The sequence below is a fragment of the Papio anubis genome, unplaced genomic scaffold, assembly GCF_008728515.1.
Source record: "Papio anubis isolate 15944 unplaced genomic scaffold, Panubis1.0 scaffold729, whole genome shotgun sequence".
In the NCBI taxonomy this organism is placed as follows: domain Eukaryota; kingdom Metazoa; phylum Chordata; class Mammalia; order Primates; family Cercopithecidae; genus Papio; species Papio anubis.
The window spans coordinates 1-23,800 of NW_022167513.1; the positions used below are offsets into that span (position 1 = coordinate 1).

The 23,800-nt window shown below is 51.3% G+C and overlaps 1 pseudogene; it reads left to right on the forward strand.

Moving 5' to 3' along the window:
* Positions 1-6: 6 nt before the first annotated feature.
* LOC100997372 lies at positions 7-15,018 on the forward strand (annotated as a pseudogene).
* The last annotated feature ends 8,782 nt before the right edge of the window (positions 15,019-23,800 follow it).

Genomic DNA, 23,800 nt, shown 5'->3' on the forward strand with positions numbered 1-23,800 from the left:
TGCAGGCATGAGTGTGGGTCCCTGAGGGCCTGCCCTTTGAATTCTTTTGGTGAGGACTGAGCATTCCCCAGGAGCTTCTCACTGATCCCTGGAAACACATCCCTCAATTCACCACCTCATCCCTTTCCAGGACATGCTGAAGCACACACCTGTGGACCACCCAGACTGCCTGCTGCTACAGGATGCCCTCCGCATCTCCCAGGACTTCTGTCTGGCATCAGTGAGGACATTGATCCCGCTGGACTGCAGTCACAATGGACTCCCAAGGGGCAGGTGAGCTCAGGGCCCAGCAAGGCCTCACACTCAGGTTGAGCAGCCCAGGGTGGACCAGTTCCTCCGATGATACAGGCATCACTCTGTGCCCCTTGTCTCTGCAACCCTGATACCCCATTCCCAGCCAAGGAGACGTCTTCAGTCCTTGGTCACCCTGATTTGATTCCCTGTGGCATTCTGGGCCCTAGGCTGAGAGCTTTAAGCCCAGTGTCTCAATAATCCTCCTAAGAATCCAGTGTGCCAGGAGAGGACACAGGCCTGGAGAATCTCTCCAGGTCTGCCACAGAGTCTTTGAGCTGTGTCAGAGCCGGATTCCTTACCTGGTTCTGGCTGTCTGGAGGTGCCAGACATTGTCCCCTGCACCAGGGAAGTCGGACTGTGAATACCTCATTCTTGAATGCAGACATCTGCCTCTGGCCAGTGTGATGCCATCAGGGTGACCTGGGTGGCTAAGGGAGCAGGACATCTCAGCCACTTTAGATCAGCCTTCATGAGCAAGAGCCAGGAAGGGAGCCCCATAGAGGGAAAGGCTGGTACTAGAGGTGGCCGAGGCCATCTAGGTTGCTGGAACATTCCACATGGGCTCCTGGATGTCAAACAGCAGTTTCCCTGGAGGCCCTTCTTGGTGCAAGGGTGGGGGTTAGCCCAGTGAGGGGAAGCAACACTCAGCATTAGAGGCACAATTCACCCCTGTGGGTCGGCAGCCTGGCCCAGATCAAAGGCTGCATGACTGATAGAGGTTGTTAAGTGGCCCTTAGGAGTGAAGACTGCCTGGGTTCATGCTCATTTGTTACATTTGCGAGCGTGGGGCAGGTCTGGAGAGTGTCTGATGGTGCATAAGGAGCTGTTTCTGTGCAGTTGTTGGTTCAGGTTTGCAAAACCATGGAATGTCACTAGTTTGTTTTGGTCTGGGGATATCTGCAAAATCTCTGGAAGACTTCGAGTAGCATCGGTTGTAGGTCATCTTAACTGTACGCTTTCAGTACACGCACCTACATATTGCAGTATACGTAGGTCACACGGTGTGTCATGGAGACAGGAAAGACTAGGACAGATGGTAACTGGCCCATGGGAGCCCCCCTGACTCTGAGGGTGGCTGAGGGGAAACTCTGGAAATCCTCATGGAGTAGAAACCATCCAGAGCCCAGGTGAGCGGCATCTGTAGACCCCAGGACACTTCAGCTTCCCGGCAAAAGGCAGCCTGGGGTCTCCCATTCCCTGGGTGTATTTTTTTTTAATGTATCTATCATATATGAATTTGGGTTTGGTATTTGGCTCCCTCGTTGTGTCTGTTCTGTATTTTTGTGTTAATGCGAATACCATATTGTTTGGATCACTATAGCTCTTCTATGTCATTTTTAATCAGGGAGCATAATACATCCATGTACTTTGTATTTCCCAGTGCTGAGATTGCTGGATGACATAGTAGTTGTATTTTTCATTTGAGGAGGAACTGCCGACTATTGCTCATAGCGTGTACATCAATTTACATTCCCACCAGTAGTGTCAAAGAGTTTCCCTCTCTGCAAATCTACACTGGTGATTGCCTTTTCAAAATTCTGTTTTTGTTTTTGGCAACATACATCTTATGTGGATGGGGACACTCTCTTAGTGTGGCTTTGCTTTAAATTTTTTTGATGATTAGTGATGTGGACAAGCTTTTCCTTTACCTGTTAGTTCATTTCCTGCCTTCTTTTCAGCAATGTCTATAGGTTCTTTGCCCAAGTTTTGTTGGATTATTTGGTTTTTGTATTTTCTTACTCTGTATTAGTTTCTGGTATATGTCAGATGAATACCTTCAGCGATATAATTCCTTATACTCACTGCCTCGCAGCATCCTCTGCTCATTCTCTCTTCTGCTCAATGACCACTGCCTGTGACCCATTCTTCTCCCTCCGCAGGGCAGGGCCCCGACCTCCTGCCTCCCATGTTTCCTTATACTCATGGAGGCCTGGCCCAGTGCGGGGCCAGCCACATGGCACAATGTCCAGACAGGCCAGTTGGCATGGAAAATGGCATCTGGGGTCTCTGAGTTGATTATTGAATGCAGACTCACCCCGCTCACAACCAGTCAGCACCACTGCCACCCAAGCAAACCACCCGGGAGCCTGGAAATTGCTCTGCCCACCTGTTGCCATGGGCACAGACACATACCACAGGGAGGACTGACAACAGACCCAGGCCGTCTGCCCCTGATGCCCAAGGATGACATTCAGGGACCTGAGGATCACCCCAGCCCACCCACCACAACCTGTGTCCATGTAGGCTCCCACAGGGCCTGAGGACAGACTAATCCCTCCCAAAGAACCCCCACCCCACAAGTGCCCAAGTACTCCATCCAAGGACCTGGGGATAGACCTGCCCTTCCTGCCAATTCTGGCACATGCTTGCACCAGCAGGGGGCCTAACAACAGGCCAGACCACCTGCTGCCAGCATCCAAGCCTGCCATCTTGAGCCTGACTACCCTGCTCTACCCATGAGCACCATCGGGGGCCCCAGGGCAGGTTCATCCCACCTGGCATATGTATGCATGAACTAGAAATGTGTTTGCCTGCCGGGTGGCTCCGCGCCTATAATCCCAGCACTTTGGGAGGCCAAGGTGGGTGGACTACCCAGGTCACGAAATCTCGTGACCAGTCTGGCTAACATGGGTGGAAACCCCATCTCTAAAATTCATTGGCTGCACTCTGCCTGTAGTCCCAGCTACTCTGGAGGCTGAGGCAGGAGAATCGCTTGAACTCAGGAGGCGGAGGTTGCAGTGAGCCGAGATTGTGCCACTGCTCTCCAGCCTGGGAGATAGAGTGAGACTCCATCTCCAAAAAAAAAAAAAAAAGCGAAAGAAAAACAAATGTGTTTGGGGCTGTGGATACTTTCAGCAACCTAGAGGACATGGGGAAGCAGTTGATAATGACACAAAAAAGTCCATGGTAGATCCAGCTGATAGATGTGGATGGCAGTTCCCCCAAGTAAAATCAGTTCCTTGGTTTGATATTAAGGTTTGTCACAGCTCTTGAAAATTTGGCAGTGAGGTTGAAGGTCTCTCAGAAATTTCGTGTACCCTTGTATTGTGTATGCACGAATAAAGTTAGAAAAAATTTTTTTTATCTTTCTCTAGAAACAAATATGAACTTGGGTTAACTTTCTGAGTTGGTTCCCTTGGAAACCTGGAAAAGGCGGAATGTCATCTGTGTTGGGTTACCAGACTACATATAAAAATGGCCCATAGTTGGTCATCATTATCTGAATTGGGAGAGCTATGAATGAATTTAAACAATGGGGGCGTCTAGAGTTAGAGAAGAGTAATTGCAATTTTTGAAGTCTGCCATCAGTTGGTTTTGCTATTGTTAGAAATGTTTTGAAGTCTATGGTCAACTTTTTGGTGGCTTACTTTGGAGAAAAAATCACGAGGTAAACCATACTTTGGGTTTCCCTGAGTGCAGTGGTGTTTGTAACTAGGCATGTCCATTGCTGGGACTCTTGAAAACTTTGACCATGGGACTGTTAAAAGAAATCTCAGTTCCTTTTTGGGACACAGGCTTCTAAGCCGGGTAGCCCTGTGCCCACCCATGTGACCTTGTTCCTTTGCACCTGAGGTGTCACTTGAGGAGCAGAATCCAGAGAGTAGCCCCTGGACTGAAGTGTGGACAGCTGTGAGGACTCCTGCTAAAGACACAGGCATGATACCAGTCTGCTGGCACATGGTGTTTCGTGTTTTGTATCCTTCTACATGATACCAATGGCACTATTGGCTTCATAGGGACGATTTTAGTCATGTCAATGTGAGATGTATAATTGAGCTAAGGCCAACCGAAGGCATGGTGGGCATGTCAACATCACTAATCATCAGAGAAACACAAATCAAAATCACAATGAGATATCATCTCACCCCAGTTAAAATAGGACTTTGTCAAAAAAACAGGCAATATTGAATGTTGGTGAGGATGTGGAGAGAGGGGAACCCTCAAACACTGTTGGTGGGCATGTAAACCCCTGACCTCAAATGATCTGCTGGACTCCTCAGCCTCCCACAGTGCTGCTGAGATTACAGACGTGAGCCACCATGCCTGGCCACAAGTGGTATTGTTTTAGTTTATATGCGATGGTTCATTTCAAGTACATTGAATACAGTTCCCTTCTGCCTGTTTGTGTTGTATCACAAAACCCATAATGAAACTGTAAGACCAGAGCATTTGTGAGCCACTCCTTGATTTTGAATGGGGCATGGGTGGACTCAACCTCTTTTAATTGCTCCAATGAATCCCATGAGATTTTTAAAAAACATTCACTTTAGATTCAAGGGGTACATGTGCAGGTTTGTTACATGGGTATATTGTGCAATGCTAAGGTTTGGGGTATGAATGATCCCCAGAACCCAGATAGGACCCAATATGTAGGTTTTCAGCATTTGTCCCTCTCCCTCTCTCCCCTCTGTGGTTGTCCCCAGTGTCTATTGTTCCATCTTGATGTCCATGTGTACCCAGTGCTTAGCTTCCACTTGTAAGTGAGAACAGGTGGTATTTGGTTTTCTGTTTCTGCTTAATGTGCTTTAGATATGACCTCCAGCTGTATCCATGATACTGCAATGGACATAATTTCATTCATTTTTATGGCTGAGTGGTATCCCACAGTGTATATGTACCACATTTTCTTTATCCAATCCACTGTTAATGAGCATCTAGGTTGATTCCATGTCTTTGCTCTTGTGAATAGTGCTGTGATGAACATACAGGTGCAAGTGACTTTTTTTTTTTTTTAGAATGATGTATCTGCCTTTGCAGATATACCCAGTCATGGGATTGCTGTGTTGAATGGTAGTTCTTTTCTAAGTTCTTTGAAAAATCTTCAAACTGCTTCCCACCATGGCTGAATGAATTTACAATCACACCAACAGTGTATAAGTGGTGGTGTATGCCTCTAATCCCAGCTACTCAGGAACGCTGAGGCAGAAGAATCACTTGAACCCCAGAGGCAGAGGTTGTGGAGAGCCGAGATCAACCCATTACACTCCAGTCTGGGCAATAAGAGTGAAACTCCATCTCAAAAAAAAAAAAAAAAAAAAAAATTCACAAAGCTCAATAATAAAACATGGGGAAAAAAATTGAACAGACTTAAGAAGATACAGATGGCAAACACACACATGAAAAGATGTTCAACATCATTAGTCATTAGGGAAATGCCAAATTAAAGCCACAGAGATACTGCTACACACCCAGAAGAATGGCTAATGTTTAAAAAACTGACGATGCTACATGCTGTTGAAGATGTAAAGCAATAGGAACTCCCAAACACTGCTGATGGGGATGTAAAACTGCAGCACCACTTTGGAAAACAGTTTGATGGTTTCTTAAAACATTAAAAATACATCTACCTTATGATCCCCGCATTCCACTCCTAGGTATTTACCCAAGAGAAAAGGAAATATATGTCCATGTAAAAACTTATGCATTAATTTTCATAGCAGTTTATTTGTAATAGCCAAAAACTGGAAACAACTCAAACGTCCATCAGCAGATGAATGGATAAATTGTGACACACCGTCCAGTGGAATACTCGGCAATAAAAAGGAACTACTGGTACACATGAGTAAGTCTCAAAATCATTATGCTAAGTGAAAAGTCATATAGAAAAGAGTACATCTGGCCAGGTGCAGTGGCTCACGCCTGTAATCCCAACACTTTGGGAGGCCGAGGCAGGAGGATCATAAGGTCAGGAATTCAAGATGAACCTGGCCAACATGGTGAAACCCCGTCTGTACTAAAAATACAAAAATTAGCTGGGCATGGTGGCATGCGCCTGTAGTCCCAGGTACCTAGGAGGCTGAAGCATGAGAAGAGCTTGAATCTGAGAGGTGGAGGTTGCAGTGAGCTGAGACTCCAGTGTGGGTGACAGAGTGAGACCCCACCTCACACACACACACACACACACACACAAAGTATATTTTATATGATTTTATATATTTCAAAACCTATAAAATACAAACTATGGAAACAGAAAGCAGATCAATTGTTGCTTTTGGATGGTGGTGGGCAGGGAGAAGCAGGAGGGAGGGATTACCAAGAGGCATGAGGAAACTTTGGGGTGACAGGTACATTTACTACCTTGATTGTGATAGTGGCTTCATGGATGTGTATATGTGGCAGAATGTATCATATTGTACACTTAAATCCAGTAAATGCTTGGAATGTCCACTTCATTGTGTTTCAACTATACCTCAATTAAGGGTTATTGTAAAAACTAAAATATTATTTTTAAAAAACTGGCTGGGCACGGGGGCTCACACCTGTAATCCCAGCACTTTGGGAAGCCGAGGTGGGTGGATCACAAAAAAGATAAAGTAAATAAAGGCTACAAATAAACAGTCAGATGAAGAGATAATATAAGGTGAGGACTGGAAGACTCCCAGGTACGGAAGTTTCTGTCCTGCTGGAGTTGGACACATGGATGAGTTGGGCTTTTTTGTTGTTGCCCAGGCTGGAGTTCAGTGGCTCTATCTGAGCTCACTGCAGCCTCTGCCTCCCATGCTCAAGTGATCGTCCCCCTCAGCCTCCCAAGTTGCTGGGACCACAGGCATGTGCCACCACGCCCAGGTAATTTTTTTTTATTTTTGTAGAGATGGGGTCTGTCTATCTTGCCCAGGCCAGTAGTGAACTCCTGGGCTCAAGCCATCCACCTGCCTTGCCCTCCTGAAGTGCTGGGATTATAGGTATGGGCCACTGTGCCTGGCCGTGGATGAGTTCTTATTCACCTTCCTGTCAGCCTCCACATGAAGCTCCCCAAACCCTGCCCCCTTTGGCCTTTTAAAAAACATAATTTAAAAATTAAAGACAGGGTCTCACTATGTTGCCTACACTGGTCTTAAACTCCTGGTCTCAAGTGATCCACCCACCTTGTCCTCCTGTAGTACTGGGATTACAAGATTAGAGATGCCAGCTGTCAGGTGGTTAGGTGGAGTCAGTGTAAAGTCCTAGAAGATGCATTTTAGTAAAAACAGCCACCTGACAGCTGGCATCCATCCATTCAGTGAAGATTGTTGGGCACTGTGGATACTGTGGAGGAGGCAGCAGTAGCAGCCAGCCTGCAGAGTGAGGTGCAGTGCCAGAGGGCTTCAGGAGGAGGTGGCATTGTGATTGGTGTCTGAGGAGTGACTCCATGATAATGGAGTCAGTGCAAAGTCCCAAAGACCTGGAAGGAGCAATAGGAAGGACAGTTCATACCCAGCTGCCCTACTCCAAAAAAAAAAAAAAAAAGAGGAAAGGACGGGCGCCAGCAAGGTAGGACAAGGGGGGCCACTGGAGTGTTTTCGTTTTCAGTGGGGGAGGGGTGTGCTCAGATTGCATGCCAGTTGCCAGGGTTACAGTAGGGAGACAGGAGTGGGGCTGAGACCTGTGATTGGGAGTCTTCAGGTAAGAGTGGTGGCCCATGGGGACTGGCGGTCAGGTGAGGCTGGGAGTGAGGTGTAGAGGTGGGAGCAGCTGGACAGGACCAGTGAGGATGCAGGGGCAGCTGCCCTGGACTAGACTCTGGCTGCTCTGGCCGTTGGAAGTCTGGGGAGGCAGCTGCTTAACTCAGGCTTGGGCACGTCCACCCGGCATGTCTGAAACAGCCAGCAGGGGTGCAGACTTGTCAGTGAGAGCATTCCTGAGCCCAGCATCCAAGAAGCAAGGGAGGTTGAGAAGGTGCTGCTACAAGGCAGGAGGAGGTAAGGGGAGCCCCCAAAAGTCCAGATGAGAGCATGGTGTGCATGGAAAGTGCTGGGCAGCTTTGGCATCAGTGAAGTCATGAGGGGCTGTGTGTGAACAGGTGGGCTTGGGTGTCACCAGGAAGCCTTGAGACAGGAGCAGGTTAGTTCTCCTGGAGACCAGGCTGTGGGATGGTGTCGGGACTGGGGCATGGACAGTCTTCCTCCACCCCCAACCCTCCTTGGAGCTTTGAGACACTGCAGATAATTGGCAGGTGATGTGATAAATACTACCTGTGGAGGGTGCCTTGGGCAGGGAGGACAGGGCCACCAGGAGGGGCGCCCTTTGGGCCCCTGCTCTGAGCTGCTCATCAGGAAAGGAGAGAAACTACTACAAGCCCGGTGTTGGAGCCTGGTGAGACCCTGTGAGGCCTCAAAAGTAGCAGGTGCCTCCTACAGTATGCGTGTGGCCATCTCAGGCAGTCCACCCAGCAACTGTTCTAGTTATCCCTGTTCTTCAGGTAGGAAACTGAGGCCAGGAAAGGAAAGATTACCAAGATTACCCACACTTTCAGTGGCTGGGGTTGAGTTTGAACCCAGGGACTCTAGGACCCATGCCTCTGCCATCCTGCCTCTGAGTTTGGGAGTTGGACTTGGTCCATCAAGTGCCAGGCCAGCCCTGCTGCTGGGTGCTCCCAGGCATGCACAAGCTGACAGTTCTGAAGGGCCCAAGCACTCGGCCATGCTCCAGCCTGTGTCCTCACATCAAAGGTGGGTGCTAGAATAAATGCTGCAGATGGCACTGGGGGTGTTGGCCAGGCTCTGGGGCCACAGGAGCTCTGCCCATGCCCACAGTTGGCCTGTGCTGACCTCCCTCCATCACAACTGAGTGGCACCAGCCCTTTCATTGAGCTGAAGTCTTCCTTCCATCCCTTCAGTGGGTCTTTGTGACTCAGAGAAGCTGTGGCCAGGTACAGGATCTGGGGTGGCCCCTGCTTCTCTGCTCTGTGGCCTTAGACAGTGGGCAGGATCTGAGGTCAGGCCCACCTGCAGCAGGGGTTACAAAGAGGCAAATTGGGGCTTAATGTTGGGAAGAACTTGCCAACCAACTACAGTCCCGCTGTCTTTGAAGGTAGTGAGCTCCCCATTGGGGAAGGTATGTAAGCCCACCTTTCTGGGATGTTGGAAGATCAGAGACCAAACACTTGAGATTCTGTGATCCTAGTATTGAGTCAAATGCTATGATGCTTGGATTTGAAGTCAGTTTCATTTAGCCAGTTTACCAAGTGTCTCCTTGGTGCAGGACACGAGGAGACACAAAATGACCTGGATGATAATGGGTTTCGGGCTCCCAGGGGTCCCTGAGATGTTGTTCTAGCAGTTCTGGAGTATGGGCCAGGCACAGCTGGCATCTGGACCCATCCGCATTGCTCACTTATTGTCAGCCTCATGACTGCAGTTCGCGATGTCACCACCCATGCACCACCCCCCACCCCGCCTCACCACGGCCCTCACCATGGCCCACTCAGGGCATGAGGCTTTCTGGGTGATTCCTGATACTCAGTGTGGTCAGCTTCCTGCACCTGCCAGCGGGGTGGGGCTGCAATGAGACGCCAGTTGCAGGAAGTGGTTTGCACAGCCTTCCTGGTGTCGTGGGTCACTGTCTTGTCGAGTGGCTTTCATCAGGTCCCTTCCCCTCTCAGGCTGCAGGTTCCTATGCCAGGAGCTCCCTTCTTGCCCCACCAGTGCCTTGTTTTCCCAGGTACAGAGCTGGGGCAGATCCCAGCCCGTTGAAACAGACAGAGCTTTGGAGGCCACAGTAGGCCCATTTCTCAGAAGGGCCATGTGGCTGGATGCTGAGCCGGGCACTGGACTGGCCCCTTGAGCCCTGAGGCAGTATGGACTGCTGGTGCCAGCACACAGGGGTGACAAGGAGGTGAAAGTCACTAGGATGGTGGGGCGGCACCCCCCCCCAAGCTGTGTTGGTAGCTACCCCTGGCTGGAGGCCAGCTTGGCCCTGGAACGCTCCTCAAGAAACAAGGACACAAGAGAGCCAGCTCAGCCAGCCTCCACCTAGTGCCCCAATCAGCACTCCCTTCTTCCCATGACCCCTACCCTCTGCCTGCCTCCTGGAACTGGCCAAGGAGCTAATTGATACCCACCAGGGTCTTAATGAGTGAGCCAGGGTTAAGGGGTTACTGGACCCGGTCACACATTGACCAGTTTCCCAGGGCTCTCAAAGTCCAGACTGGCCTGGCCTTGAAGGTCTTAGTTCAGCAACCACCTTTTCCAGCCTTGACACCTCAGGGCTCAGGAAGGGCCTAGGGTGGTCAAGAGGTCTGCTGAAGCCCTCACTTCCTGGAAAGGCTCCAATTCCTGGCCTTCAGGGTCAGGTGGTTCCTTCTTCCTGGCAGATCCTCCCCAAATCCAATCCCAGCTCAGGCTGGATTCCCTATTCTGGTGTCTGCCCTCCCCTAGGTCTCTTCCCCCTGAGGTGACTGTACTATCTCATGCCCAGCCAGGTCAGGGCTCCTTGAGAGAAGAATCTGGAGGGGCCAGGATTTGATGGGAGAATGCATGATGGAATGAAAGAAGGAATTTAAGCGTGCGCCTTGCTAAGACAATTCTGGCAGGCTGTGGACCATGTGTGGACCTCTATCTGAGGGCTTAGAGGCTTGGGCCTGCCAGCCCTGTGGGGGCACCCACCCCATCTCATTGAATGGGGCAGAGCAGGTGAGGGTGTGATGGATGGATGGGTCTCATCCCCCTGCTTCCACTGCCTGGGGTCCTCCATCAGCCTGTCTGCTCAGAACCCTGAAATTGGGGGTTGAGGAAGGACCCTCCTGGATCATGTGACTCCCTTCAGTCCAGGTTACCGGGGTCCTTGGAGTGACAGTTCCTAGAGTCCTGCCTGTAGCCCTATAAGTTGGGGAGAGGGCCTGTTAGGAGAGGCATCCCTGCCCTGGGGTTGTAGAGGTGATCTAGGCTCCTCAGACCTTGTGGGGCCTCAGATGCTTACATCTCCAGCCCCTCCTGGTGTGGGCATCTGACTGCACCCCACCTCTGTGGCCTCATCTCCCAGGGAACCTTTGGTCTAATCTGTCTCCCGCTGAACCAGGAGGTAGAGATTGCAGTGAGCCAAGATCGCACCACTACACTCCAGCCTGGGCGACTCAAAAAAAAAAAAAAGAGAGAGAGAAGAGAAAAGTGCAGCATGAAGAAACAGGCCTGGGAGGATCTGGCAGCCTTGAGTGTGGATGGGGGGTCAGCTCTGGAGTAGAGCCAGAGCTGTGATGGGGTTGGGGGACCCTGTGTCCTTGGGCCATGCTTGTCCCACTCCTGGGCTCTGTGTGTGGCTGTGGAATGGGGTGGGGCAGGGCCAGTTGTGCAAGGGGTCATTGCCCAACTGCAGGTGGCGCCTGCCACCTCACAGCTCTATATATAGGGATATATATAGTTCTTTCGACAGGTTTCCAGCAGGTCGTAGTTATTAAATCTTACTGAAAGGGTGTTTTTTCTAATTCTCAACTCTGTACTGCAAGGGTAGACAGTGTGGGAGATGGATTCCAACTCCAGGTCTGGATGGTGAGCATCCGGTCCAGGGGTGTAGACAGGCCTGGGGAAGCCCCAGAGATCTGTGCGTTCTCATACCCAGAGATAGTGACTCCATGCTGGGGGCTGGCAGGGTAAGGGGTGGGTGGGTCCTGGGCTCACCCTCACCTGAGACCTCCTGGGGCCAGTTGACCTCGGTAAATCCCTTTTGTCTAAGCTTCAGTTTCCTGCCTGTGAATGGAGTTGAGGCTGTGCTCCAGTTTCACCCTTGTGGCTCTGGGGTTGTGGTGAAAAAGCCATCAAGCTGGGTTGGAGACTGGCTGCCGTGTCTACCTCTTCCTCATACTCCTCTCTCTGCTGCATCCTGGGAAGCTGCTCAGCTCAGCCTAGATTAGGCTCAGTTGTGTCTGTGTGTGCATGTGCTTGTACGTGTGTTGGAAATGTGTGGTACTGACACCAGAGTCAGTGTCTCTGGGTGAGTGAGGCTTGCACATTTCTGGGGACAGGGAACTCACTACCTTATATGCCCAGGGCAGGAGCTGTGGGGTCTGGAGAAGACTTCTAGGCCAGCCCCTGCAGTCTTTCCTCAGGTGACAGGGCTTCCCCAGACCCACTTCCCCCTAGGTGCCCTCTGCATTTAGAGGGTAGAAGACTGGGACAGAATGTGACACACTTAGCATGCGAGGAAAAGCCTCCTTCATTCTGTAGGCCGTACCTCTGTTGACATGACCTTTGATAAAGTGCCTCCCCTCCTGTCTCCCCTCTCTGGAACCCTCAGCTGCTGCCAGGCTTCTTCTGTGCCCCACTGCAGGCAGCTCTCTGTCTCCCTACTTTCCCCAGCCCAATATTTTCCTTTTGGGGTCAGCTGCGGGGGTCTGGGCTGTCGTTTGCCCACTCAGACATTCTTCCTGCCCACCTGCTGCTGTGAATCCTGCATGTCTCATATGCTCTCAGGCAGAGAGGAAACTGCTGAGCTGGCCAGGGCAGGGGATGGAGCCCTGTGACTCTCCACTTTAGACCCTTCCCAGCTGACTGCCGTGGAATGCAGCCACTTAGCAGGGCCAAATCCCCTGAGGTTCCTGTCTGCTGTCTAGCCTTCAGGGACAGGTCATGGGGCCTTGGTTCCTGCCCTGTCATCTTCGCAGTCACCCTGATCTTCAGGGGGAGGAACAGCCAGGGAAAGGGCTTGGTCATAGCACCTCCACCCTAGGGCTATTGAGGATCTCATGGTTGTGTGTCTGGTGGGTTCTGTCCAGAGCCTGTTTGAGAGCAGTGGGTGGCAGGACAGGCCTATGTGAGCCAGGCAGGCAGCAATATTGGGTCAGCCTTCATGTCCCCTTCTGTCAGCTGGGGCAGCCTGGAAGGATGATTGTGGAGTAGGTGTTTGGTTTTGTTTTGTTTTGAGATGGAGTCTCGCTCTGTTGCACAGGCTGGAATGCAGTGGCACAATCTTGGCTCCTTGCAACCTCTGCCTCCTGGGTTCAAGCGATTCTCCTGCCTTAGCCTCCCCAGTAGCTGGGATTACAGGCACCCGCCATCATTCCTAGATAACTTTTGTATTTTTGTAGAGATGGGATTTCACCATGTTGGTCAGGCTGGTCTCGAACTCCTGACCTCAGGTGATCCGCCTGCCTTGGCCTCCCAAAGTGCTGGGATTACAGGTGTGAGCCACCGTGCCTGGCTGCAGCTCTATTTTGACAATTTTCACAGCCTCTTCCCACTTCTGGAGGTTGCCAGCCTTCCTTGGCTTGTGGCTGCCTCACTCCAGTCTCTGTCTCCATGGTCATTCTGGTTTCTCCTCTGCTCTGTGTCCTCTCCTCTATGTGTCTGTCTTACAAGGACACTGTGATCACATTTAGGACACATCTAGATTAATCCAGGATCATCTCCTCCTCTCAAAATCTTTAATGTACTTTAGGCTGGGTGCGGTGGCTCATGCCTGTAATCCCAGCATTTTGGGAGGCTAAGGCGGGTGGATTACTTGAGGTCAGAAGTTGGAGACCAGCCCGGCCAACATGGTGAAACCCCATCTCTACTAAAAATACAAAAATTAGCTGGGCATGGTGGCACATGCCTGTAGACCTAGCTACTCTGGAGACTGAGGCAGGAGAATCACTTGAACCTGGGAGGTGGAGATTGCAGTGAGCCAAGATCGTGCCAGACACTCCAGCCTGGGTGATAGAGCAAGACTTGCTGTCCAAAAAAAAAAAAAAAAAAAAAGGCCGGGCATGGTGGCTCATCCCTGTGATCCCAGCACTTTGGGAGGCCAAGGCAGGCAGATCACTTGAGGCCAGGAGTTTGAGGCCAGCCTGAACAACATGGCAAAACCTCGTCCCTACTAAACATACAAAAAAATTAGTTGCGTGTGGTGGTGAACACCTGTAGTTTCAGGAGACTGAGGCACAAGAATCACTGGAACCTGGGAGGCGGAGGTTGCAGTGAGCTGAGACCGGGCCATTGCCTGGGCAACAGAGTGAGACTGTCTCAAAGAAAAAAAAAAAAAAAAATCTTTAATATACTTTTCCACTTAAGGTATTAGTCACTCTTGTGCTGTATAAGGTAATATCTACAGGTTTTGGGAATTAGGATGTGGGTGGATCTTTCTGCCGAGGGGAGGCAACATTCAACCCTTTACATAGGGTGACCCCAACCTGTGCCCTGACCCCTCTCCAGGGTTCAACTTCTCAGCAGAGTCTGTGGCCAGGCCTGAGGGGAGGGTGAACATGTACCACCACCTTGTGGAGACGCTCAAGTTTGCCAGGGGGCAGAGGTGGAGGCTGGGGGACCCTCGCAGCCACCCGAAGCTCCAGGTGAGGTTGCTGAGGTTGCTGGGCTGGCGGGCTGTCCTCCTCCCTGGCTCAGGACTTAGCATGAAAGGAGGGTCAGGCCCGGCAGGGGGAGGTTGGAGAGAGATGTATGTGGTTCTAGGCCAGGGCAGGACTGAAAGGGATCCCGGGGTGACAGGTACAGGGGTCAGATGCAGGAGTGGCACCATATCTCAAAGGACCTGGAGAGTGGGTGGAGTCTAGACCTAGCCTGGGCTTGAGGGAGGCCTGGCCACAAGGTAGAAGACAGACTGGAGGTGGCCCCCATGGGGGCTGAGCTTGTCCTGCCCTTGGTTCTATGGATCCCGCTTGGCCCCTCACTGACCCTGCCACCTGCCCACCCACCCCAGAATGCCTCCTGGGACCTGCTGGGGGAGCCCTGGCCCAGCTCATCCGCCAACAGATCGATGGCCGGGGGGACCACCAGCTCAGTCACTACAGCTTGGCTGGGGCCTGGGGCCACAGGACAGGCATGTCCCCTGTGTCTGTGCTGAAGGAGGATGGCAGCGCCGTGGCTGCCACCAGTACCATCAACACACTGTGCGTGGGGCTTGGGGGAAGATGGATGGCTTCACTTCTCCTCTCCTAGACCTGCACTCCCCCAGCCCCATGTCCCCTCACTTGTCTCCATGGGGCAGCACCTTGCTTTTGGCCTTTGTCTCCTCCTCTAGTTCAAAAGAGGCCCCCACCCCTGACATCTCTGGCTGGAAAGGCTGCTGCTGGGGTGGCCCCAAGCCAAGACTTACCTGGGAATGGGCGGCCTCACTCAGAAGGGTGTCCTGATATGGGGGCACAGGTGGGTCTTTGGGGACCCCTCCTGGTTGGTGCCAGGGAGAGAATAGTGGCTCCAGCATGCTTTGGGGCAGCTGTAAAATGAGGGGGTCCTGAAAGGTGGGCAGAGCAGGCGGTGTCTGGTGGGAACCCCGGGTCCTAGCCCAGGCTCTGCCTCCACGGCTGCAGCTTTGGAGCAATGGCGTATTCACTATGGACAGGCATCATCCTCAACAATGAGGTCCTGGACTTATGCAAGCAATGCCCCCGGGGTTCCGGCACCACCCCCTCACCTGGTGAGAACAAGGCTTCCCACCCAGGGTCCACAAGGCCCCCAACTATGGAAGAGGAGGGAGGGGGCTGGGCTGGGGCTGCATGCTGACCCCTGGATGGGTTACTGCACTCGCCAAGCCACTATTTGCTCAGCAGTGAATGGAGACAGGGTGGGTAGAGGTCCCGGAGGGTTCTGGCCCCCAGTTCCAGGCAAGTGTTCCCCGTCCTTCATGGTGCCCTCCGTCTTGATCAACAAAGCCCAGGGGTCAAAGCTAGTGATTGGCGGGGCTGGCGGGGAGCTCATCATCTCTGCTGTGGCTCAGGTTAGTCTGGAGAGCTCCTGGCTCCAGTGTCTCCTCTCTGGGCAGCATACTGTCTGACTCTCCCTGGAGTGGGGATGTGAGGGCTGATGTAGGGTAGCGGGTACCCCCTTTCTCCCTGCATCCCTCATCTCTCCCCCAGGCCATCATGAACAAGCTATGGCTTGGCTTTGACCTGAGAGCAACCCCCATCCTGCATGTGAATAGCAAGGGCTGTGTGGAGTACCGGTCCGGCTTCAGCCAGGTGAGGCTGAGGTCCAAGCTGGATGCCTAGGGCAGACCCCACTCCCCAAGTCCATGCTGCTCAAAGCCACCTGAGAGGAACTCAGTCATTGAGATTCTTAGGCTAGGTACACTTCAGCTTTGGGGGCCATAGGAGTTGGGGACCTCGATGGGTGAGGCCGTCAGTGGCCTCCAGGCCAGTTCCATGGCCTCCAAGACAGAGAGCAGGGTGTTGTCTATGCTGCTCCCAGGCTGAGGATCTCAGCACCTTGGTCTCTGTTCTGTGGTTGATGCCATTTTTCAGAAGTGAGTTTTCCTGGCTGGGGCCTCTCAGACTCTCCCTCATGGTGACTTTTTCCTTGTGTGATTTGCAACTTTATTTGTAAAAGAGGTTGTTTTACCTGTGGCAGTCTGTAAAGTGATTTTCTTCTGGGGCACTAGGGCATTGGTGATAATTTTTAGTATATATAATTTTTTTTTTTTTTGAGACAGCATCTCACTCTGCTGCCCAGGCTGGAGTGCAGTGTTGTGATCACAGCTCACTACAGCCTTGACATCCTGGGCTCAAGTGATCCTTCCTCCTCAGGCTCCCAGGAGCTAGGACTATAGGTGTGTGCACCACACCTGGATTGTTTTAGTTTTTTGTTTTTCGTAAAGACAGGGTCTCTCACCATGTTGCCTAGGCTGGTCTTGAACTCCTGAGCTCAAGCAATCTTACCACCTTGGCCTCCCAAAATACTGGAATTATAGACATGAGCCACCATGCCTGGCCTACAAACATTTTTTTGATTCCCCACAGAAGCCCATGGTGCAGCTTCAGGGGGTGAATTCTCCTGGCTGACTCCCCCTCCATCCATAGACAGAGACTCAGCTTCCTTGGAGCATCTTTGGGTTGATGGATGCCCTTTGTTAAGAACTATTTAAAAGAGTGATAGCGGCCGGGTGCGGTGGCTCATGCCTGTAATCCCAGCACTTTGGGAGGCAGAGGTGGGTGGATCACAAGGTCAGGAGTTTGAGACCAGCCTGGCCAATATGGTGAAACCTCGTCTCTACTAAAAATACAAAAGAAAATTAGCCAGGCATGGTGGCGCATGCCCGTAGTCCCAGATACTCAGGAGGTTGAGGCAAGAGAATCACTGGAACCCGGGAAGCAGAGGGGGCAATAAGCCGAGATTGCATCACTGACTCCAGCCTGGGCAACAGAACGAGACTCCATCTCAAAAAAAAATAAATAAATAAATACAAAACAAAAAAAACCCCCACAACTTATAAATTGAGAAAGGAATCTTTCTTTCTCCTTCCTTCCTTCCTTCCTTCCTTCCTTCCTTCCTTCCTTCCTTCCTTCCTTCCTTCCTTCCTTCCTTCCTTCCTTCCTTCTTTCTTTTCTCTTTTTTCAGACAGGGTTTGCTGTGTCATTCAGCTGGAGTGCAGTGGTGCAAGCATGGCTCACTGCACCCTCAACCTCCTGGGCTCAAGCCATCCTCCTGCCTCAGCCTCCCAAGTAGCTGGACCATAGGTGTGAAACATCACACCTGGCCAATTTTTAAAATTTCTTGTACAGACAGGGTCTTGCTATGTTGCCCAGGCTGGTCTTGAACTCCTGGTCTCAAGCCATCCTCCCTCCTTGGCCTCCCAAAGTGCTGGGATTACAGGTGTGAGCCACTAACCCCGACAAGATTTATTCATTTTTTTTCTCCAACTTGTATTTTAAGTTCAGGGGTCCATGTGCAGGATGTGCAGGTTTGTTAAATAGATAAATACGTGCCTTGGTGGTTTGCTGCACAGATCAACCCATCACCTAGGTATGAAGTCCATTAACTATTCTTCCTGAAGCTCTCCCCCATCCCCCAACTTACTTTCCTTCCTTCCTCTCCTCCTTTCCTTCCTTCTTTCCTTCTTTTCTTCCTTTCCTTCCTTCCTTCTTTCTCTTTCTCTCTTTCTTTCTTTCTCTCTTCCTCTTTCTTTCTCTTTCTCTTTCTTTCTCTTTCTTTCTCTTTTTCTTTCTTTCTCTTTCTTTCTTTCTTTCCTTTCTTTCTTTCTTTCTGTCTCTTTCTTTCTTTCTCTCTCTCTCATTTCCTTCCTTCCTTCCTTCCTTCCTTCCTTCCTTCCTTCCTTCCTTCCTTCCTTCCTTCCCCTTCCTTCCCTCCCTCCCTCCCTCCCTCCTCCCTCCCTCCCTCCTTCTTCCCTTCCCTCCCTCCCGCTTTTTCTTCTTAGCGTGGAGCCAAGGAGTAATGAGGGGATTACATCATAGGATTATTTTGGGGAGGCAAAGGATACTAGTGAAAGACACATGGGGAAGGAACTGGTATAGGAAGGGCGCTTCATAGCTCCGACCCCTGTGCAAGCAGAGGGTGGGGGAAGGGGGGTATGAAGAGCCCCAGACCACAGGCAGGTCAGAAACAGCCTCAGCAGACTGAGCAGATCTTTACATGGGGGGTGCCCATTAGAGGATCCCTGCTTCCTGCGGGAAGACCTGGCTGTGGCCACCCCTTGGCTCCTCACTGCCTGGATTCAGCCCATGGGAAGGAGGGCATCAGTCACCTCTGCTCCTCCTGCAGGTTCTTCTGGAGGGACGTCTGACTGGGACACTCCCATGGCCACCATCACCAGCATTGCTGCTGTATCCTCAATTGGGACAGGGGCTGTGCCCTTCTCCCCACTGCCTGCTCTTCCACCTGGGCCCCATGTGAGATCAGAGCCGAGGTGTCTTGGAGCTTTGGCCACCCATAGGCCCTGCAGCCACTGAGATGCCCCTTCAGCCTGAGCTGCATGCTGGGGAGGGAAAGATCTTTGAATAACCCTTACTCTAAATTAGAGTCAATTCTTCTAGGGGACATTAGAAAGTTTCTTTTTGAGATGGAGTCTCTCTCACGTCACCTAGGGCTGGAGGCGTGTGGCTGCCAGATCTCTGCTCACTGCAGCCTGGCCCTGGTTTCACCATTCTCCTGGCTCAGCCTCCTGAGTAGCTGGGACTACAGGCACTGCCACCTCGGGCCTGGCTAGTTTTTGTAGTTTTGTAGGTAGAGACGGGGTTTCACTGTGCTAGCTTGTGGGATGGTCTCTGATCTGCTGACCTCATGGATCCACCTGGGCCCTCGGCCCCCTCCCCCAAAGTGCTGGGATTACAGGCTTGCTTCACCAAGTACTCGCCAGAAAGTTTCAATCCTGGAGTATGCTCTGGCCATTCCCTTCCCATTCTCCCTCTGCCCAGCTCCTCCTGGCTCCAGTGGCCTGGGCCTTGTCCCCAAACCTCTATTACATCCCCAGTGTCTGAAATGTCAGGCTTTCCTTAAATAAGTGTTTAAAGAATGAATGAATGACTTATTCCAAGTCCTCTGTCTGGTGGGTGACACCTGCATTACACTTTTAGAAGACAAAAGCAAGCCTGTGGCCCTGATTGTCTCTAAATTATGCTAACATGTTCCCACACTGTTGTATCATGACCACAATGTGACAAAAGTACAACCAGACCCACTGCAGCCCCTCAGATATGCTCTCCACCTGCCTCAACCCTGTGAGCGGTAGCTTCACAGCCTCTCTCAAAGTCACCCTCCACCTACCACACACTCTGGACCATCTCCTCCTCTGCCACAGCCTGCGGTTCAGTTGTCCCTGTCCCTGTCCCCCACCTCTGAGACACGTACCACTCCACTCCCTCCCTAATTCCTCTGCTGTCATCTTCCTCCAGATGGCCAGGAACGTCCCTTGCAAGGTCTCCTGTCCCAAGTTTTAGAACTTGTCCTGGAACTTCCCCAGAGCTGAGTCTCTCATAGGAGAACTGATAATAGGCACAGCATCTCCCTAGCAGATGGAGGAGAATCACCTGAGGGTCCCGCACATCCTCCCTGCGGGAGGCCTGGGACACACACCCACCTCTACACCTGCAGCTGCCGCTCCAGTGCCCACAGTCTCAATGCCTTGCCCTGGAAGGGGCTGAGCATCCCCGTGGCCTGTTTTCCCTTGTGTGAAGATCTGTTTCACTCTCGATGAACTCCTAGTCACACTAAGCATCCCCAGCAAGCGCCCCCTCCTCTGAGCTGTCCCTGTGGAGAGAGCCCCTCTGCACTCAGCTCAGGCATTGTGTGCCAGGTTTGCAGCAGATCAAGCTTTCTCCTGGGCCACGATTCCACGTGGGCCTCCCTACTGGGCCACCATCCCTAGAGAGAGGCCCCATTTCAGGGGCGGCAGCGTCGGGACCACAGCTCCATTATTCCCCTTAGCGGTTCCTCTCACGTGTTTGAATCCTGGAGTCAGGGAGACAAGGGAAGGGGAGATTCCGGACCATTAGAAAGGAGAAGTTCACCCAGAGGCCGGCAGGGGGTGCAGTGAGACTTTCTCTAGCGGCTTCTGCGGGACAGGTGCTCACAGCTAGGGAAGCTTGAACTGACAGATGCCCCCGGACTAACTCACTGCTTCCTCTGAGAACTCTGCAGCTTTGTCCCCTCTGGGTCTGACAGAGTCCCCTGAACAAGGGCCTGTGTGGTCCCAGCAGTTGCTTCCTCCTAGGCCGCACCCATGGGGCAAACTCTTGCCTCCTGCCAGCCTCCCTGTCCAAAGGCCTGAACCCTGTGAGTGCACCTGGGGCAGAGGCAATGGGGGGACTCATTTGCATGCGCAGCCCCTCCTCTGTGGGCGCGCGGGGCTGGGATACTAGAGGCCTGGGGCAGCCCAGCCCCGGTCTGTGGCCTCAGAGGCAGCTGTGTCCAGCATGGCCCTGACTCCTCTCCTCCTCTTGCTCTTCTCTCACTGTATGAGTGGAGACTGGGCTCTGAGCCCAGGGTGGCCCCAGACTGATCCGCCCCCCATGGCTCAGATCCCCCAGCAGCTGCAGCCTGGCCCTGCTCCCCACTGTGCTGTGTCTGTGTCTGCAGGCTCCCTCTCCCAGCCGGTGCTGACTCAGCCTCTCTCCCTCTCTCCATCTCTGGGAGCAAGGGCCACACTCCCCTGCACCCTGGGCAGTAGCCTCAAAGTTGAATACTATTTGATACAGAGGTACCAACAGGAGCCAGGGAGCACTCCCAGGCATCTCCTGAATTTCAAATAAGACTCAGATAAGCACCAGGGCTCTGGGGTTCCCACCTGCTCCTCAGGATCCAACAGTGCTCTTTCCAGTGCAGGAATTCCACACATCATGGGGCTGCAGTCTGAGGACAAGGTTGACTATTACTGTACTACATGACGTGACAGCTGTAAGACTCACAGAGTGTTCTAGACCCAAGGGGAAATCACACAAAAACCTCTCTTCCTTGCTGGGCATGGTGCCTCAGGCCTGTAATCCCAGCATTTTGGGAGGCTGAGGCGGGTTGATCATGAGGTCAGGAGGTCGAGACCATCCTGGCTCACACAGTGAAACCCCATCTCTACTAAAAATACAAAAAAATGAACCGGGCGTGGTGGTGGGTACCTATAGTCCCAGCTACTCGGGAGGCTGAGGCAGGAGAATGGCGTGAACCCGGGAGGCAGAGCTTGCAGTGAGTCGAGATCGCGCCACAGCACCCCAGCCTGGGAGACAGAGCGAGACTCCGTCTCAGAACAACAACAACAACAACAAAAGCAAACAAACAAAACCTCCCTTCCTCTATCTGGACTTTGCTCCGTTACCCTGCTGGTGGCTCTGGCAAGTGGAGCTCAGGGGTGACTTTTATTGTTAGCCCCTGATTTTCATCAGAAGAATAGATCTGACCATGTTTATCTTTTTTCTTAAGTTTAACCTTTAGGTTGATGCATTGTTCTTACATCCTTACTTCATTCACCTTGCCCAGGTGGAAATTTCTTGCCCAGAGATTAAAACAAACACAAGAAACCAATCAAACAAAAACAAAAACAAAACCACCAACCCCACCACAGCAAAAACATTGCATGGGATTCGTTGGCGGAATTCAAGTTGATCCCATCCATACCCCACTCAGAGTCCAGGAGTGACTCACAAATCCTCTGTCCCGAGAGCTTCAATACGGTTTTAATCATCCTACACCAACATGCAGGGGGAATTGCATTCTATAGACTTGCAATGAACCATCTAACAGAAAAGCAATATCATTTATAATAACACCAATATAAAATACTTAATCATAAAATGAGAAAAAATCAATGTTTTATAACCTGAAAATAACAAAACATTACAAGGGAAATAAAAGAAATATTAAATAAATGAATAATGTTTTCCCAGTTTATTTCTCTGTATTCCCATTTGTGTTTTCAAACAATCAATGTGCTTAAGATAACAGTTCATTCCATTTTTTAAAACAGGTTGACTACAAGGTCTTCCTATAAAATATGTTTGCAGTGAATGATAAGGTAGACATTTCGACAAAGAAATTGAAGTTTTTAAAGGCATCAATGACATATCACCCTGGGTTAATCCTAATCAATTTTCATATGCCCTGTTTCTGAGAAATGGGTGAGTGACATGTTGGTTTTAAAATCCAGAAGGTCATTTTTTTCAGACATGTAACAAGGAGGAGCCAAGGGATGACAACTTCATTAGGGAAGAGGGGGGAGCAGGTACAGGATGTGCTGCTCTGTGGCTGATGGACAGAGTGTGGGTGCAGCAGGTCTGAAGCTGACTGCTGCTGGGCCCAGACTGCTGTCACCTACAGCGTGCACCTGGGTGATATGGTTCTGATTGTCCCCCACCCCCCGTGAAGGACCCTGAGACCTCTTACCTACTGCTCAGAATTCAGGACATAGAGGGCCCTTTCTAAGAAAGGGTGCAGTGTAATTTCAGGATCACTAACTCCATTTCCAAAGGCTTAAAAGTGGAACTCACATCCATGATTTCTCATGCAGTGACTATGATAACCATTCTCACAATATTGTAGATCACCTCCATTCCTTGCCTTGGCCTGTCACATACAGACTGGGCATATGTTTCTGCACACATGGGGTGTGTTGGGCCGATCTTGTGAGGTTATGCAGAGTCAATAGTCTTGATGTTGGGGAATCTCTTATTCCTTGACCTGTGCTTCCTGTCACTGACTCTCAGGGTCTTTCTGGGGACCTAGGGTCCATGATTCATGATCTACCTATACTTATCACAGACAGTTTCATAGAACAGAATCCAGAAAAGAGCCAGAAAAATCAGATGGGAATGCGGAGTTGTATGAAGGATCCTGTCCTTTGCTCCCTGAGCAGAATTGTAAAAAGATTTGAGGCAGCTCTGCCTTCTCTTTGGGTCCTAAAAAGCAAGGCTATGGGTGACCCCATCCTGCCTTGGGTCCCCCCTTCCTCACTCTCCTGACACACGACCCAGGCACAGGCTCCTGAGGCCCCTGTGGGTCTCTCTCCCAGCTCGGCCCACCACACAGTAGACCCTGCTCTGTGCTGGTAGGTCTCTGTGTCTCTCCTGGCTGGTCCAGCCTCCTGCTGGGGCTCAGCCCTCAGACCTGAGGGCAATGTCTACTGCCCTGGAAGGCACAGCACAGGATGGAATGGTGTGACTTGGACTCCTCAGCATCCAGGATATCTCTGGAATCACTGAAACAACCACATATTTTAGAATCTTGGTTGTCTTTTTGCCTTTATGTCAGTCTCCATCAACAGCTCTCCATTCCACCTTAAGGATGAAGATGAACATCCTTGCTCAGGGCAAGGGTTAGGCCCAGTCCTGCTCCAGCACCGCAGACCGCTCAAGAATGAGATTCTGCATCCAGGGATATACAGGCAATGACACCCATCAGATAGTGCCAAATACAGAGAGGTCATAAAAATGATGGCGTACATCCAAATATCTTCATAAAACAAACTGTATTTCCCAAAACAGCCTGTGCTTCTATTAATCAGTTATCAAACACTTACCAGGTCAGTCCTCTCTTTTCCCTGCCCTCCAGGAACTGTGATGTAAGCCTAAGGCCACTGAAAAGGTGACCTCACATAGAAATATAGT